The sequence below is a fragment of the Mastomys coucha genome, unplaced genomic scaffold (assembly GCF_008632895.1).
Source record: "Mastomys coucha isolate ucsf_1 unplaced genomic scaffold, UCSF_Mcou_1 pScaffold22, whole genome shotgun sequence".
Lineage (NCBI taxonomy): Eukaryota > Metazoa > Chordata > Mammalia > Rodentia > Muridae > Mastomys > Mastomys coucha.
The window spans coordinates 184,407,697-184,426,918 of record NW_022196905.1 but is presented as its reverse complement, the minus strand read 5'-3'; the positions used below and the strand labels follow the sequence as shown (position 1 = coordinate 184,426,918).

At 36.7% G+C, this 19,222-nt stretch overlaps 1 long non-coding RNA gene across 4 annotated transcripts in view; it reads left to right on the top strand.

The window, feature by feature from the left end:
- The first annotated feature begins 13,215 nt into the window (after nt 1-13,215).
- The window catches only part of LOC116071374, a 35,450-nt gene continuing 29,443 nt past the window's right edge, over nt 13,216-19,222 (top strand). For all 4 annotated transcript variants that reach the window (XR_004110858.1, XR_004110857.1, XR_004110856.1 and 1 more), the window contains exon 1: nt 13,216-13,369. This is a non-coding gene — a long non-coding RNA (uncharacterized LOC116071374). The remainder of the gene's footprint in view (nt 13,370-19,222) is intronic.

Here is a 19,222-nt window from a genome sequence, read left to right as displayed (position 1 = left end):
TATTCAATAAGTATATAAATATATACTATATCTAATTTTTAAGTATGTAAGATTTGAGGATATAAAAAGTAGCAAAATATGATACCATAATTCAAATATTAGACATCTCTAAGCTGACAAAGTATCACCTGTATCACAGAATAATTTTTCTGATGAACCACAGACTCCAGATCCAATACTACAAAGCCTTTGACAAAAATGCAAAGTTTGAAAATAGATGAAAACCCAAGCAAACTGGGCTAAAGATATAGTTCAAAGATTAAAATACTTCCTGCACTTGTAAGAACCCAGGTTCAGTTCCCAGTACCCACATAGCAATCCACAACCATCTATAAATCTAGTTTCAGGGGTCCAGTGTTCTATAGATATGTGCATGGTGCATACACATATACAGGCAAAAGCTCATGCACATAAAATAGAAATAACTCAGCCTTTCTCAATAGTGTACTAAAACCACACATTTTCATATCAAATCAAATCGTACTTGAGAATATTTCTATATCTGTCATGTAAATTTTCAGCACCATAAGCTTACAATATTTTGTATAATAATATTCATAGAGTATATACAAATTTTTACCACTTGACATTCATCTATCATTATATTTTAAACACTTTCCTAGATGGTATTCCATTGTCTGTTAAGTGACTGCACACTGTATATTTAAGCAATAAGTTACTCAATCACTTTCTGATTTTTTTAATATTTTAATTATATTTTTATGAGTATAATAAACAATGTAAAACGGTATTATTTTAGATTCTCTTTAACTAATTTCCTAACAGTTAGTTACTGTATTCCAAATCAAAACTCAAGAAACTAGGAGAGAATTGTAGCTGAATGGTCTGAAGGATTGAATAGAGAAGCCAAGGTTTGGAAAGGGCTACCATGAAGTAGGACATTCCCTGATCCCATAGACTCTTTCCCTCATCTCAAATGATAAAAGAAACTTTGAAGAGCATGTGACAAGGCTCAGGCACCTTGGGGCTCTGCATCCTGTGCTGACTAAGACAGGAGAAATCTGAAACATAAAAGGCGGCTGTGGGCCAGCCAGGAAAGGTCACTGCATTGCTGGCAGAAGGTGTATGAGGAGTATCTTAAATTCTGTCTACTGGAAATCAAGGAAGAAAGACTCGCAAATGTCTCAAAGATCAGCTAGATTATTAAAACCCAGATATGAAAATGCACCGTGAATAGCAAAAGGTGGATCATTGAAAGCGGGTCTTCAAAGAGGGTCACTCAATCATGTTGGTTCTAAATACCTATCAAGCCTAAGGAATCGCTTAGCCTTCTCTTAACATTGTAGCCAAGTAAAGCTTTCTATCTAACGTAGGAGAAAAATGTGTAACATGTGAGGAAAGGAAACAGTGGAAACACAGGACGGAGAAAAGGAAAATATACATGGTCAAGATTGGGAAGTGTGGAATAATTTGGGATAACCGTGAAGTTGAAATTTCTATTGTGTTATTATGCTAGTCAGAAACATCAGTAGGATTTTACTTCTGTTTATTTTCTCTGTTTCCTCTTGAAACAGTCTCTTTCTACGGCTCAGGCTGGCTTAACACTCCAGAATGTCTGGTCTCAGCACCACAAATGCTGGGACTATAGGTGTGCACCACCATGCCAGGCTTGGCCTTTCCATTATGTAAGAATGAGTAGAATTGTGAGACCTGAGCCAACTGTCATCAAAGGTGAGTCATATAAGCTTCACAGTATGTTTCTACAAGAAATGAGCAAGCAGTGTGTTGATGTCTGCTTGCATGCTGTGCCTCTTGCTTTTCCACTAAAACAGGCTAGGCAGCAGACCTATTGCGTTCTGTTAATGTGTTTTCTTTGCATAGATTCTTGCAAGGGAGATTGTTGAGGGTTTCAAGGAGGTGCCATCGTTTACCAAAAAGAGGGAAAAAAAGAGCATTCTAAATATTTTCCCAACTGTATCTTCATGATAAACAGATATTGATTCATCTGCTTATACTGTATAATCAGAAACAGATTATAATTTTATGTAGTGGGTCTTTCATACTTTAGGTTCCTTTAGATAAACAAATAACTATCACTAGAGTGCACGGGCCATGGTGTGTTGTGTTAATTACTGTTGCCCTTAATCTGCATTGCAGTTTATTTTTAGGACACTGTACTGCCTCTGCTTTTACCTGGAGCATGTCAGCATTTGTGTATTAGCAGAGTTATTTAGCATCATGAAAGAGCAAACTTCAAAGACATAAGATGATATCTAACATTTAAATTGAATCTCCTTATTACTACAAATTATTATCATGTAAACTAGTTTTCCACCTTATTGCCAACTTATCTCAGTGTTTTGTTGTTTTTGTCATTTTGTTTTCCTGTTGTTTGGTTTGGTTTATTTACTTGTTTTTGGTGTTGTCTTTCTGATTTCCGGGTATCCATAGAACTCCCAGGGATTCCCACTTGCATTGTACAAAGAGAAAGGAAGGGGGTGGTAGAAGGAAGAGAGAGTCTGGAGTATTTGGTTGAGTGTTTGTTCCTCTCTAGGTTTCTTGTTACTTTGGACACTAAAGACGCTAGACCAAAGATGAAGAAACTCTTTAGGAAGACTTCCTTCCTGTGAAATAAATTAATCTCATTTCTTTTGTAAGATATGCATTACTAATTTCATCTGTCTCAAGGAACCTCATTACTTTTATGCTAAGTTAAAAGTTAATTTTAAAAGCAGGGATTCCCCCACCCCCAAAATAGATGTATATACTTTAATTACTACAGGGATGAAGGAAACAATAAAAAAGGAATTTTGCATATTTTCAGCAAAGCACAGCTGATAAATTCATCACTGTCAGGATTAGAAGTTATTTTCCATTTGTAAAGAATCCAAGTAGAATGTTGAATGCTTTCTTAATTAACATAAAGTGTTGCTGTGAGAAAGAAAAAAAATAACAGCAACTAAAAAGAGGCTAAATTTAAAGTTGAAAGTTTTGTGGGTGGATTGGTGTCTCTGTATTTCCACTGGTGCTCCTGTCTGAGTATAGTAAGTAGCCTCTTCAGGTTCCATAGCCCCAATGTAGTGAGTCACAGCTAAGGTCACCCACATTGATTCTAAGTTGCCTCCCTTGTTCCAAGCCATCTCTCATCCTGGAGGTACCCCCCCCCAACCTACCTACCCATGTCACTTGCAAATTTCTACTCATTTTCATGGCCATCTAGCCATCTCTTCTATTCTTCCCCACACCTGACCCTGAATCCCCCATCCCCCTCTCCATTGTCCTTCCTTCCAAGTTCCTTCCCTCCCTCTGCCTCCCATGACTATTTTGTTCCTCCTTTTAAATGAGATTCAAGCATCCTTCTTGTTTAGCTTCTTTGAGTCTGTGGAGTGTAATATGTTACCTATGTTTTTTGGCTAATATATACTTATAAATGAGTACATGCCATGCACATCCTTTTGGGACTGGGTTACCTCACTCAGGATGATATTCTCAAGTTCCATCCATTTGCCTACAATATTCATGCTGCCTTCTTGTAGAACTCAGGACCACCATCCCAGGGATGACACCACTCATAATGGTCTGGGGCCTTGATCACTAACTGAGAAAATGCCTTATAGCTGGATCTCATGGAGGCATTTCCTCAACTGAGGCTCCCTTCTCTGTGATAACTCCAGCTTGTGTCAAGTTGGCACAGAAAACCAGCTAGTACATTTTGGAAATATTCAAAGCATAATATTCAGGATCTCACGGATAAAAACCTGTAAAACACTGGGAAGTAAGGAGATAATGATTCATAAGTGATTAGAAAGGCTCATCATGATAACATCCAAGCAGAATAAACACTTTGTTGTTATTGAGATCATGAAGCAGGAAACATGTAATCAAAACTCATGATATTTACCAACCATTTCACTCTTAGTTAATGATATGTTTTTAACCAAATGACTCTTACAATTGTATCTGCATGGCAGCTGCCAAGCTGGCCAAGGATGAAATTTAGCTTCTGTGATTGGCAGCCATTCATTTACTTAGTTTCAGTAAATAACGGAGACCAGAAATAGCAAGTTGTGAACATGTCTGGTTTGTAATGAGCAATCTGAGGCTTCCTAACTGTAGGTTTCATTCTTAGACCTGATCATGGTTCTGAACCATTAGGATTCAGTCATCGAGGCTGTACCTGGCCTAGGTTTTGCCTGTTATGTTGCAGAACTGTCTTCTATCACTTTACCTTATGTGTGTGTGTGGGGGGGGGGGTTAGTTTGAGCAAGGCAGGAGACAGGGCTAAGAGCAGGAGTTTTTCTATCTCAGGACTGAAGTAGGCTTATCACCTTGCTTAATCCTCTAGAGTCTCATTGAGGTGGTCCAGTTAGTTGATACTGTTCTTCATATGGCATCACAATCCCCTTCAGCTCCTTCAATCCTTCCCACAGCTCTTGCATTGTGGTCCCCAGTCCCATAGTTGGGTGTATCTACATCTGTATTGGTTAGGTGCTGGTAGAACCTCTCAGGGAACAGCCATACCAGGTTCCTGTCAGCAAGCTCTTCTTTGGCATCTGCAATAGTGTGGGGTTTAGTGTCTGCAGATGGGATGGATCCCTAGGTGGGGTGGTCTCTGGATGGCCTTTTCTTCTGTCTCTGTTCCATTTTTTTTGTCCCTGTCTTTTCTTTGGACAGGAACATTTCTAGGTTAAAATTTTTGAGACGTGTGAGTGGCCGCATCACTCAACTAGAGACCTATCTACTGGAGATAGTCTCTACAGGTTGTATCTCCACTTTGTTGGGTTTTTCAGCTAAAGTCATCACCATTGGGTCATGGGAGTTTCTTGATTTCCTGGAGTCTGAGACTTTATAGTTGCTACCCCCAGCTCCCTATCCTCCACTACTACAAGTTTCTATTCAACTTCCTGACCCTCTGTACTTCTCTCCCGTCCCTTCCAATACCTGGTCCTGCCTCCTTTTTCCCTTCCTCCCCTCTCCGTCCTAGGTCCCTCCCTCCCTCTACATCCTGTATTTATTTTGTTCTCTGTTCTATGTAGGATTAAAGCATCTATGCTTTGTTCTTCCTTCTTCTTAAGCTCCATATGGTTTGTGGGTTGTATAGTGGACATTCTGAGCTTTTGGGCTAATAGCCACTTATCTGCGAGTACATACCATGTGTGTTCTTTTGTGTCTGGATTACTTCACTCAGTATGCATAAAAACTAATAACAAAAACAAACAAAATAAAACCACAAACCAAAACCAAACAAACAAAACAAACAAAAAGAACTTACCCTGTTTGCCCAACGAAACAGCAACAACAAACCTGGTAAATCATAAGGCAGTCATTTATCAACCAAAGAGGAAAAGTCAACCTAGTAACATCATAGCCACCAGCAACGTTTAATCTATACCATGCATGATGGAAAACATAAGAAACATCATTGCTCTGTATTTTAACAGGATGCACATGCTCTTTGCCTCCAAGACTCTTGGACAGTATATTTGAAGTCTTGAGAAATAAAATGTAAACCCATAAGTGACAGTTATCTGAAACCAAAGACAAGGTCTATCAAAAAAAAAAATGGAAAATCTAAAAAAGTCTACTGTCATACTGATAAACAATGACAGTCAACCATAACCAAATTGAAAATGTAACTAAAGAATTTCAAATTATGCTAACAATGCAATTATAAACACAGGGGGGAAAGCCTAATGATAAAAGCATGGATCTCCATAAATCACATTATAAAACTCCATTTCAAAACCTAAGAGACAATGCAGGCAAATGACTCTATATGCTCTATCATGTTGAGTTCAGGGAAACAGAGGTGCCCATAATCCTAAAATCAATCAGTTCAGTGAGATTTTTTTTAAAATTAGCACTACTCCAGGAAACATTATCAGAGATTGTAAGCTTTGTCTGAAAGAGTGAAATTTAAAACATAGAAAATAGAAATTTTAAAGGAGACTTAGAGTTACAAAATGTCACATAAAATTATAAGAATTAATTGTTAATAGTTTTAGAGGTGTAAGTTTGGCCCAAGAAAAGAACAACAAATGAAGCAGAAGGCAGACAAAGGTAAATATCCACACATGGAACCCTCCTGCAGGGTAACCAAGGGCATGCTCTCCAGGAGCAAGAAAGGAAGGCAAGAGAAACTTGGGAAATCTGCTGCCAAATGCAATTACCAATGCGTACTTCGCATACCATAAATAAAGAAGTAATATTACAGAGGAAGATTTTCTATTACCTAAATCATATTTTACTATAGAAAGCCTTTTATACAATGAAAGCATAAAACAATAAAGAAAATTGCTGACAACTCTGTCTCTATCAAACATGAATGTTTTCATAATCGTAGAGTTTTATAAAAAAAAAAGGCAAGAGGGATGGACTTGAGTGTTCTACCTTAAAAAGCACATAGAAAGGCAATCATTTTGTTTTATTTGTTTTGATAGGCATGGTCTCACACGAATTCAGACTGGACTCAAAGCCTCTATAGCAGAGGCTGGTCTTGAACTCATTCTTGGCCCACCCACTTCTCCATAGGATCACGAAGATGCACTGTTATACCTGCTATACCCACAATGTTAAGTATGGTAGAGCATGGCTGTCCTACTGATTGTGACCTCCAAAAGGATCATATCCCAACTCTGCTTATTAGAGTTGCTGCTTTGATATCATTTCTTAGAACCAACTATATACTGGCCTCTCCATTTTCCTCTTTTTTCTTCTTTATAAAATGGAGAAAGTTATGTCCTGCTCATTCAAAGTACCTACAGCAAAATCAGCACTCAGAAATTCTAGTTGCTGTTGTGACTACAATATTCAGTGGTAAGAATTATGCAAGGTTTGGTTACATAAGGAACTTCCGAAATTTGTTTTCAAATGAATAAGCAATACATACTGTCTGCAAACAATATCAAAAAGGGCAATTCCAAAAAAATTAGTATGGAAAATAAATGTAAGCTTAAAACTTACATTTAAAAAATAGGAATCAGCGTAATGCAAATTAAGTAGCAATGTGATAGCAATTCGTGCCCAGCATGGTGGTGGAGTCCTTTAATCCCATCACTTAAGAGGCTGATGCAGGCAGCTCTGTATGTGAGACAACCTGTTCTACATAGCAACACCAGGCCAAGCAGAACTATATAACAAGATCCTGTCTCACAACTGATGATAGACAGATAGAAAGATAGATAGGTAGATAGATAGATAGATAAATAGATAGATAGATAGATAGATAGATAGATAGATAGATAGATAGATAGATAGATAGACAAACAGACAGACAGGCAGGCAGGCAGGCAGACAGACAGACAGACAGACAGACGGACAGATAGATAGATAGATAGATAGGTAGGTAGATTCCAATTTGCATTCTTTTATTTTCTATGGAATAGCTATTGTGCTAGGAAATATATATAGGGAAACAAAAGTCATATCTAATATTGGTACCTACAAAATGACACTTTCTTTCTTGAAGTACTTGGTAGATTATTATAAAATGTGTAACTCTCTAACCAAACAATACCATTTCTTAATGTCTGACCTAACAAAATGTTCTAACCATATGAAAAGATACTTGCATATAATCAAGAGGCAAGTCACTCTCTAGTAGCTCAAACAAATAAGTACTCAGTATTTCGAAACTTAAGATATGTCCACACATATTGCCAATTAATTTTCATTATATTTAAAGATCGTTTGAATAATACATAAAGTGGATCGCATGTACCTTTAATGCTCACACTCACATATATATATATGTATATACATATAATATTTAACTTACATATAAACATATATAGAATATAAAATAATTATATAATATGCAAAATGTACATACATATAAAAATTTATAGGCAGAAAAAACAATATTTAAGTTTTGAATACAAATATATTGGAAGGGGATTATGGAAATAGATTTATAAGAGTTGAACATTATGCTCATAGACTAAATTGTTTATATTGAAAACACATGTACTTACTTATTTTAAAATTTTTAAATTAAAAAATAATTGCCTGTCATATAATAAATAAATGTTAATATTATATAAATGAATGATACAAATCTGGAAATTGTATTAATCTTTTGCTTTTAAGCACTAAAACTCTATTTCTCTGAAATTCATAATCCAGTCCAATGTTTTAACATACCATTGACTATGTTTAGTTTAACCAGAACATAACAGGAACCTTAGAAATGTTCCTAGTGACCAAAAATATCTGTCTGGATTAAAGTAAAACTTCCATTTCACTTTACTTGGATACACTTGCACCAAGTAACATAGAATTTGGTATTTGCAAAGGGCAGTATATAGTCTAACACAAAAGGGCATGGTGAGAATTAACATTTTAATGGTTGTGTAGTTTTCACTTTATTTATCCATGCTTTGTTACTAGTTTAAAATGAATCGTTAATATCTGTGTAGCTGCCATAAATTTAATTTATTTGAGAAAAGCAAAATCATATTGTCATAGGTTACTACTTTTGTTGTTATAACGATGATACAGTTAACACTTGGGGTCTCAGCAAATTTGAAGGCTCTCAAAATCCAAATTATTTCTCAGGTAAATGTTAAACTTTCTATTAACAAGTACCACAAAAACATCAGTAATTCTGGGTCTGCTCTTCAGCTCCTGTCATAAACCCCTCCGGCTTTTCTGTGATCTGTCCTTCAGTAATTGGTTGTAAGGTCAACAGTTTAGCATATTATACTTAATGTAATGCTTGTATTCAATTGATGCCTTTCTCATCTACTGATAATTCTTATTAATGGAAGTACGTAGAATAGATGGACTCGGGCCAATCATAAACTCCCTTGACTGCAGTTCTGAAATATACTCTACTTCATAATGACAGAAAGTCATATCTGGAAAACTCCGAGGGTGTCTTCAACTTGGAAGTTAACTTCTTCAAGTGAATTAGGACTGTCCTTGGCAAATGGAGAAGGACCTTGTTGAATGAAATTCATAATTAGATTTACAGTGACATTAATGTATATCTCTCTGCCTCATTTTTTTAAGTGAGGTTTGATTAGATCATCTAAGCCTGTCTTCCAGTTACAAAGGAAGAAAATCTAAATATATGATGTCCTGTAGAAAACATTCCAAACGAGCTTGCAATGGTGGTAAATTAAAAGCAAAAACATAAAAAATAAAATAAAATAAATAAATAAAGGATGACTATCACTCTGATGAAATTGCAGAATAGAACTTGCAGGCAGAATGTAATCCATGCACATTCAACAGGGAAAAATAAGTGATGACAACATGATAATAAAGTGTTTGTCCTGCATGTAGGAGCCCTGAGCTCAGAACCTTCCACAGCACAGAAGAAAGCAGACATATGAATGTACACCTGAAATCCAGCCTTGGGAGGTGGGGGTGGAATCTCTCTGATCACTGAATCTGGCACCAACCATCTTGTCTGAAAATTAAATACATGTGCATGAGAACTTGAGAACTCACAACTACATGTCACACAATTTACACAACATTGTACACACACCAAAAATACAAGACAACAGTAAATATCGTACTCCTCTGAGTGATTGCACACTTAAAGGTCTTTTTAATTAGAATGTGGACAGAGAAGCATTAGAAGGTGACTTGGGGCTTGTGGGATGGTAAAGAGTAACTACTATCTCATTGCCCAGTTGAGAGGAGGAGATACAGATTTTTTTCAAAAGTCTTTGTTCACTTTATTCACTAGCTATTTTTAAATTAATAGTTTGGAAATACAGAGCATGAATCTTACAGATTACTCAATTTCAGGAGGCATGGATAGTACAGGCAGCTATAAAACTGGGATTCTAAAACATAGTTCCCTTAAGTCATGACATTGGGGCAGCCAAGTGAGGGTGTTGGAGAGAGTACAGGAGTTAAGAGCCGGCTGCTCTTCCACAGGACCTGGTTCAGTTCCCAGCAACCACATGGCCACTCACAACTGTCTGAAACTCCAGTTCCTGGGCATCCAATGCCCTCTTATACCCTCTGTGTGCACTGCACACACACAATACACTCATACACACACACACACACACACGTGCAAAGAAAACACTTATACACATAAAAATATAAATAAATCAAACTTAAAGAAATAAGATTGAGCCAAGCAAACTGTAGAAGGAATTATTAATTTAAAGTAGTGGTTCTCAACATTCCTAATGCAGTATCCCTTCATACATTCTCTCATGTTGGGGTGACCCAAAGCCACAAAATTATTATTCTTGTTACTTTATAACTGTAATCTTGCTATTATTTCAAATTGTAATATAAATATCTGTGTTTTCAGATGGTCTTTGGTGACCCCTGTGAAAGGGTCATGACCCAAGGTCGAGAACCACTGACTTAAAGGTCTACCCATGATGAGACAAGTGCATCCTAGCACATTATCAACAGTTCCTGTGCACAACATTGATTTCTTTGTCCCTAGGATGAGTCATTGGACTGTAGTTGTTTCTTTCCTGCACTAAAACAAAGACTGTAATTTAATCTATTAGTGTTCAGAACAGCATACATTTATTTATATGTACTTTCTGTACATCCGAAAATATGTTTCCCACATTTAAAACCTTATTGTTAGAAAAGGATGGTTTTAAGCTTGGAAATTCCACTGAGAATATGTTGTGGGAAAAGGCTACAAATAACTTTTAAGCTAAAGTTGGGTAATATAAGGTGTATGTGTTTAGGTAGTTTACATATGAAATATCTCCTGGAAGCTCTTGTAGTGGCCATTTATTCCCTAGATGTCAGCACTTTGGAGAGGTGATTAGATCATAAACAGGTGAACCTCTTTGTGGATTAAGCCAGTAGTGACTTCACAGCTGAATGGGATCTTGGATGATAGATAATAAGTTAGTGGTCAATGCAATGAGTGTCCTTGATCCTCCATTGATTTCTTATTTTGACACCAGTCAACAGCAATGAAATTAAGCTGCCATGGACTGAAACCCTTCGTCTGTGAGCCAAAATGCACACCTCCTCTGTGCAGTTGCTTTTCATAGCTGCTTTATCATGGTTGTGAAAAGCTAACATCCCAGAAGTTGTGGGCACACCTTTGGAGAAGTTACTTGTGACAGTGATTGGAGGAGAAAATAAAGGGGAATCATGACAACATAAATGCTTGCCAGATGATCTCTTAAAACAAAACAAAAAAACAGCTGGGCAGTGGTGGCGCATGCCTTTAATCCCAGCACTTGGGAGGCAGAGGCAGGCGGATTTCTGAGTTCAAGGCCAGCGTGGTCTACAGAGTACCAGGACAGCCAGGGCTACACAGAGAAACACTGTCTTGAAAAACAGAAAAAACAGAAAAAAAGAAGTTTTGTTTTACATCTTTAAATCTTTCCTTTTGTAGCAAGAAAACTCGATCTTGAATCCTTCCAATGTATATATACTCTGCCACTTCAGTCCGTTTATTTTGACATGAGATCTTACAAAGTTGAGGATGCTCACTTGAATTTACTCTGCAGCCTAGGCTGGTTTTGAACTTGCAATCTTCATGTCTCAGTCTCTGGAGTAGCAGGAAATTAAATCCTGTGCCAACAAGCCTAGCTTATTACCATTCTTATTTTAAAAGATGCTTATTTATTATTCTTTGTTCAAATATGTTCACATGCAAACAGTAGTTATAAAATATACACTTAGTAAATCAAGAGATAGTAAAATAATAAAAAAAATGTGGAAATAGGTGACATAATTGTCCCGGTCAAGCCTGGATGATCATATGAGAGACCACAGAGAAAGGAATTTTGAAAGGAAGGCATGGGCCTACATAGCCTGTAACTCACGTAAACATAAAGTAAGAGATCCAGTGAGAGCAAAGGTTTCCTACAGTTTTAATTCGAACTATAATTTAAGCGTAGTCACTCAAGAAAGCTTGGGTTGCAAATTCTCTTGTCCATCAGGGAGAGAGGTTGATACAAAAATGTAAAAAGGCTGAAATTTATGGTAAGAGCTTGGTGAAACCTTTCTGCATATATAAGTGGATTATGCCAATTTGATTTTGTTTGAAAAATCAGAATGTCCTTAGAAAGGAAACAAAATATTTAATTTGAATGGTAATTCACTATTTCTCTTTTGTCACGAACCACTGAGTCCTTTCTACAGTTTTGGCAATGTACCCAGCCATTAAATTAGAACATTTTAAAGCAGTATTTAGATATTCCATTTGGAATTTTCACCTATGTAGTAATAATTTATTTTCAAGTGTAATTGGTAGTTTTTCTCCTGAAAGTGATTTGATGAATAAGCAGCTATTTCTAATTCAAGCTTATTTAGGATGCTCATTCTATGATTTTTAATTCTATAATTTAGAAGTTAAGTTCTATTCATTTTATTTTTTTCTGTGATGAGCAAATACATTTGTTAAAGTACTTAAGTAATATATAGACGTTATTGGTTAAACAAATGTGGTATTATTTGGTCCACTAAGCTATGAACTATCGCTAATTGTATATTGAAAAAAAAAAGAAAAAAAACTTAAGATACCATTATGCTTGTCCCTGGCTGTTGCTAGGTAACTGTTAGTTAGAGCCTAGAGGAAATGCTAACATTGAGAAATTGCCTAGGTTTTATATCTAGTTTAATTTAAATCAATAATAAAATATTAAGTAACTTTAAGAATTTTATAAGCTCATAAGTGCATGTCTTTTCAAAATTTAACTTTGAACAAGTTTTCTAATCAAAGGTAAATTTAAAATGATATAAAAATTTATTTTAAAACACAAAACAAAAAATCTGATAAGTTTTTGATTACAGCAACAAAGGTTAGTTATAAAATCAAAGAACATTTTGATGTTAGTTTTATTAAAATTTAAGGATTCTTCTCTTCAAAGAACATTTTCTTTCTTTTTCTTTCTTTTTTTTTTTTTTTTTTTTTTTTTTATTTTTGAGGCAGGGTTTCTCTGTCCTGGAACTCACTCTGTAGGACATTTTCAAGAGAATGAAAAAAATAAACTAACAGGCTAGGAGAGACTATTTTTAAAACAATCTAATGGAGATTACATAAAACACAACCTACAAGAAATTCTAAGGGCGTTTAAACCTCAAGGGAAGAAGAATAACACATTATAAAAAAACTTGCCAAAAAAGGGGGGTGGGGCTGGAGCAACGGTGAACAGACATCTGTTCCAAACAAAAATAAAGCATCCAAAGAGGCACATGACGCGGCGCTCAATACGACGTCATCAATGGAAACCGTCATTGAAATGCGACTGCATGTCCATATGCATTGTGATGACGAATACTAAGCAGCATAAAGTACAGTGCTCACGAGGATGTGTACACAGGGCTTTCATTCATGTACACTGGGAATCAGGAGGCTTAGCAGGCAGCTGACAAACTAAATACAGCTTCGGTATGTGTCACGCTCTCAGATACGCACTCATCTTATTGGAAAACACACATCAATGCAGAAATTGTAAGTAAATATTTATGAGAGCTTTATTCATAACTGTCAAAGTCAGAAGCAAACAAGAAATCCTCCCATTGGCGAACAGATAAACAAACGACGATGGATCCACACACCAGGCTGTTAACTAAGTTACAAATAGAAATGTAGTCATCCAATTACAGAGACAGAGGAAACGAACGCTGCCCCAGTTTTGAAAATGGTCCCCCAGAGTTTCTCCTGTTTGCATACTGTTGCTTCCTCATTAGTCTGGGATGCTATTAAAAGTGAAGAAATATCTAAATGCTATAGGTTAGTGGTGCAAGTTAACTTACTGAAGGTGCCCCCTTGAAGGGACTACAGAGAGCCGAGCCTCTTCCTCTCTGTTGCTACCAGAAGGTACTACCGTGCTCTCCCACAACTGCACCACAACCATAGTGTGCTACCTTGCCACATCCTCACCAACGGGGCATCAACTCATAATAAACCTCCAGCTATGAGCAGAACACAAAATCTCCTCCGTAAGAGTTCTTTTACTTCCAACACTTGAAGAGTTGTTTAAAACTGACTAAATACATGAATACTGCTCAATGAAGGAAGACAGTCTGGCAAGCTGAGTACTGTTTACTTACTATTATATCATGTTTGTAACAGAAAAGAATACACCAGCAGCAAAGGAGCAGCGTTCCAGGATAGGCATGGAGGTGGAGAGGTACCCAGACAGGTGCTGCACAGGGGAAATTCTCCAGTGGTGAAATCGTTCTGAGCAATAGTATGAAGGAGAATGCATATGGTGGGAACATGCAAAGTATTAGCACCAAGAGTGAGTTCTCACACATGCACGTTGAAGAAATATGAAAGACCACATCTGTTAGATCATACCCTATAACAAAATAATGAAAGAAAAATTACATCGAAAACATAACCAAAGTCTATTCAACTTATTACTATAAGTTGGGGCCCACAATAGGATTCTGGAGCAGCACTTTAAATGAAAAAAAAAATTCAAGGTTGTTTTGACATACTCTGAATTTATTCAATATGAATTTTATGTCCCTGTCTCACTTCTTTGGGATGCTGTAGACTAGGAGAATGGTTCAGTGGTTAAAAGGACTTGCTGCTCTTACAGAGGACTCCGCTTCAGTTGCCAGGAGCCGCAAGGCGGCTAACTCCAGTTCCAGAGGATTTAATGTCTTCTTAACTTGGCTGGTAATCCACACACATGGTGTACAGATAACGATGCAGACATAGCACCCAAGAGATTCTGTTCTTCTCAGGACTTCCCCCATTTGACCACTCCCTAGAATATTTACTTCTCTGCTCTTCCGCAATCTCTGCCCCAACTGTGTTAATCATACTAATCTTTAATCACTAGATCTGACCTTAAACCAAACTCTTCAGAGAGACTTCTTTAGCTGTTTTCAATCAAAGCCATTGCCTTTATCGCTTCCTATAATTCTTTCTTCCCAAGACACACTGTATTTTATGCCACCTGTTTTGCTAATAAATTAAAAATCTATCACTTCTATGGATGATGAGCTCTATAAAAGGAAGAGCCACATTGGCTCCCTTAATCTAGCTTGAGAAATTATATCCAATATTCAGTAATTCTAATGAAAAAATGAGCAGATAAACTAATCTTGACTTTTAAGATTATTTGCTTACTTGTGTCTTTTTTCTTGGATGAATGTAAAATTATTTACATTCTAAATTATTTTTAATTGACTTCTTTACAGTCAATGGGGACCTAAGATGTATCTGAATAATTCATAAACATCTTAGCATTTGTATTACAGAGCTGTAAGAATAAGCGTCCACTCACAAAATCTTCTTAAATATAAAGTAGTTTGGTTCGTATTTTGTTAGTGTAAACATTGTGCTTAAACAGAGTAAGATACTATTTTTAAAGTATTCAAAGGTTTGAGAAATAAACAAAAAGTTCATTTGTCTACCAAAGCAGCATACTGGTCAATTCTAGATTTGTTAACTAGAAAATAAACAGCATGCGAATATTTTTCAAAACAAAGGGAGCAATTTAATTGGATCATACCAAGGGCATTTTATTTTATAACTGTAGCATTCCATAGGAGTGAATTTGTTCAGTCAGTGGTAATAATAAATACTATTGCTAAGAGAATTTTCTACTATGAAAACAGGTTTTGAAATTTCTGGTATCTGTTTAGAAAGGAAATGTTGTTTTCTTTTCAACATTTCTCTTAGCCAAAGATTGGGCTAATTTAAATAAACCACTAGGGACACACAAGTGCCCATTCAATTCTTTAACTATCAAATTAGTATTCTTTATATATCCACAACCACTTGTCTATTGGTTATTTTTCTTGGGGTTGTGATAAAATGCCTGACTAAAACAGCTTAAAGAAGAACTGGTTCATACTGAGAGTCCAGTCCCTCATCGTGGGGAAAGGAAAGACACAGGGTTCTCAGGTCAAATTGTCTCCACAACCAGGAAACAGACAGACACAAATGCTGGGGCTCAAGAGCTCTCTGATTTTTTATTTAGTCTGGGACTTCCGCCCATGTCTTGATGTCAATCACAGTGAGTCTTGGTGTTCCTACTTCAATTAATGTAATCTAGAAAATTCCTCACACACATACATGGAGATGTGTGTGTGTGTGTGTGTGTGGTATCTATATATTCCATCAAGTTGACATTGTAGACTGTCACAACGACCTAGTGTTAATGCTTGGAACCGTGTGTCACATGATTGTTAGAACTAAATGTGGACTCCAGAAACAAAACAAAAAACAACAAGAACAACGACAACAGAGGAAATTGTGTAGCTCATGAGAAAATATAATTGTAAAATTAAATAGTGACTATTAAATGTTATGCTATTGAACAACATAAATATTTCATATCAGAAAAAAAATTCAGTTGTTTGCAGGTGCTATGACATATCTGAATGTGCATAGTGACTTGATTTTGCCAGTATCCAGGTGTGAATCTACATTTAATCCAGTTCAGGCAAACTTTGATTTACTTCATTTTTTTTTTCTACATAAGTTTTACAATAGTCTTTCTTTCTTTCTCTCTCTTTCTTTCTTTCCTTTCAAAAGACACACTCATAACTGAAAGACAGGGAATATGTCATTTCTCTTGAAGTTGAGGTTTTCCTATGAGATTAAAGTAGAGGAGATAATGTTGGGCTGAAGGAGATTATAATGGTTAATGGTGTTGCAAAAAAACAAAAAAACAAAACATTAAAAGAAGCGTTCAGACTCTGCCTGGGTATTAGGCATTAGCACACTACTGTCTGTCCATGCAAACATAGAGATTTCAGAGAAAAGAGGGGAGTTGAGAGTTGGTAGTTCCTTTGTGAGAAAGCTACGCACCTATGCTAGGTGTTCCATTGGAATATCCAAAGTCAACATCCTGGCACACTTCCGGTCCTTGCCTGCTCCTGTCTTGTTTCTCACTCAGCCACGGAAAGCTCAGCTCTCTGCTGTGGCTGAAAACCATATACTTCTGCCTTCCTGCTCCGACCTGCTCCCTGTGGGCTAACGTTTCTGATCCTTAGTCACAGCAGCACTTCCTTCTGCCAAATTACAATCTCGCTGTCTTTGGTATGTCTTCCAGCAAATCATCCCTGAAGCTCCCTGTGCCTTTGTAGCTAAACTTTGCAAAGTAGTTGAGGATGAAAAGGGAGACTTTGAAGTTCCCGATGCTGAACTTGCTATTGAACAGATTTCACAAGTCAATGATTTAGAATTTGCCTAGTCCTCAATTTAAAAACGACTCCGATGATAGATGATTCCAATGAGCTGCAGGCTCACAGGCAGAAAACTTACTTTTCTTAGATGCTTTTTGGTTAAAAAAAAAAAAAAAAAAAGATTACGAGCAATTGTGGACTCTTTAGAGTGATTAAGTAATAGTTCCACAGTTCTCGCTTCACAGCATGGGTTACCTAAAAATACCAAAGGAACAATACTTTTTTCTAGAATTAGCAAAACCCACAGACTTTGCTGCTGGGATGGGGGTTCCCACAGGAATTCACAAAACTCTGTGGCATACCATTGCCTTCAAGTGGTCCCAAATCCTTCCTTAAAATGGCCTAATGACCCTTCTACACGAAGTGCGGGTATGGGGAGATGTATGAATATATCCTTAATGACAAGTTGCTAGTTTGAAAATGAGTACCTTATACATGAGTTTGGGTAAACTCGGTTCTGTTGCCCAGACGTAATTCAAATTTGAGGAGTAAATGCATTATTTTGGGTTGCTAGATATTTTCAGTCTTTTTGAGTATCATCAATTTCAGTTTAAAAATCTAAAATAAACCATATAGCATCAATAATTTTGCAGTTTATCATTTGGACAGTAGAGAAAAATGACAGTTGCAGATCAATGTGTATCTTAGGATATATGAAACCTTTTTCCTAGAGAATGATTTTAGTAACCATTAGCAATGGCAATGACCATGTGACTTATGAGGTATGAAACAGTCCAACGGAATCCAAACTGATATTGTTGCTGAGATTGTAGCTCGGTGTTAGAATGCGTGCCTAGCCTGCACATGGCCCTGAGCCCAAATTCCTGGCACTATGAAAAAAATCTGCTAATTTCATATGCTGCTTTCTCTAATTTAGAATTCCAAATGATGTTATCTTTAAGCAATCTCATGTATTATGTTTAAAAACTTCTGCATTTGTCTTGGCTTCAATACACACAAGACATCCTCTCTTGCTTGTGGAACTGAGCAGTGTCCAACTTCTGGCTGTGAATTAAAGATGTCAGGAAAGATGAGTGTGCATGTGTGCATGCGTGCGTGCGTGCATGTGTGTGTGTGTGTGTGTGTCTGTGTGTGTGTGCACGTGCGCCTGTGAGTGTGTGTGCTCATACATGTGTGAAGAAACACTGATTCTCTGACACTGGAGTTGCACATGCCACCAGACTCACAGGTGCTGGGAACTGAACTCAGGTCCTACCTAAGAGCAGTACACGTTCCTAAGCAATGAACAGACTCTGCAGTATGTGTGATGATTTTTAACTTAATAAATTTTATACGGTGATATTGATAATTATAATAATGTTAATAACTTTATTCCTTTACTTCCAACAGTTTCTGTAATATTTTTTCCACTTCTTGAGATAGCAATTGCTTGAAGAGACATCTCCAAAGTCTGAGCCTGTTGCTTTTTAACTTTTCCTGAAGCCTTGCCTTGTCCCTGTCTGCAGTTGACAGCTGCCCCCTCCTTACAGGTTGTCTGTTTCACAAATAAGACAAAATATTGCTTCTCAATGAAATCATCAATTCTGGCATTGAAAATGATGGCTTGCAAGATTATAGTTCTTGTGAAGGCATAACATCCATTTTATGGTACAAGTATTCGTAGATACTGACCTTTATTGTATAGTATCAACAACAAAGACTCTGGGAGTGATCTTTCAAAAGTACCTTACTAAGTTTGGCGTTCTAGTCCACCTTACTCGTTGACACCATTCATAACTCTGTCCTTTTTCTCTTCTGACTCTTTTCTGCAGCACTGAGTACTTTTTAGACAACTGCCCCGCCCTTTTACGTTATTCTGTGGACATTTTAAGACCACATTCTTAGTCTATTCTAGTAATTTATGCCCTACCTTTATAGAATAAACTATCATCATAATTTCCTATAAAGTATATCATGATTAAAATCAATCTAGCCAATCAGAGTTATATATTTGTGCTAAGATATTTTTCAAAACAAAGCAAAAAGTCAATATTTTTTTCTAGGCTGCTGTAAAGTGCACTTGCTTTAACCATGATGTTACATCTGTGACAGACAAGATCATTTGCCTAATGTTGTTCAACTGTGGAGTTGGTTCCCAGCATCAAATACAACACACACACACACACACACACACACACACACACACACACAC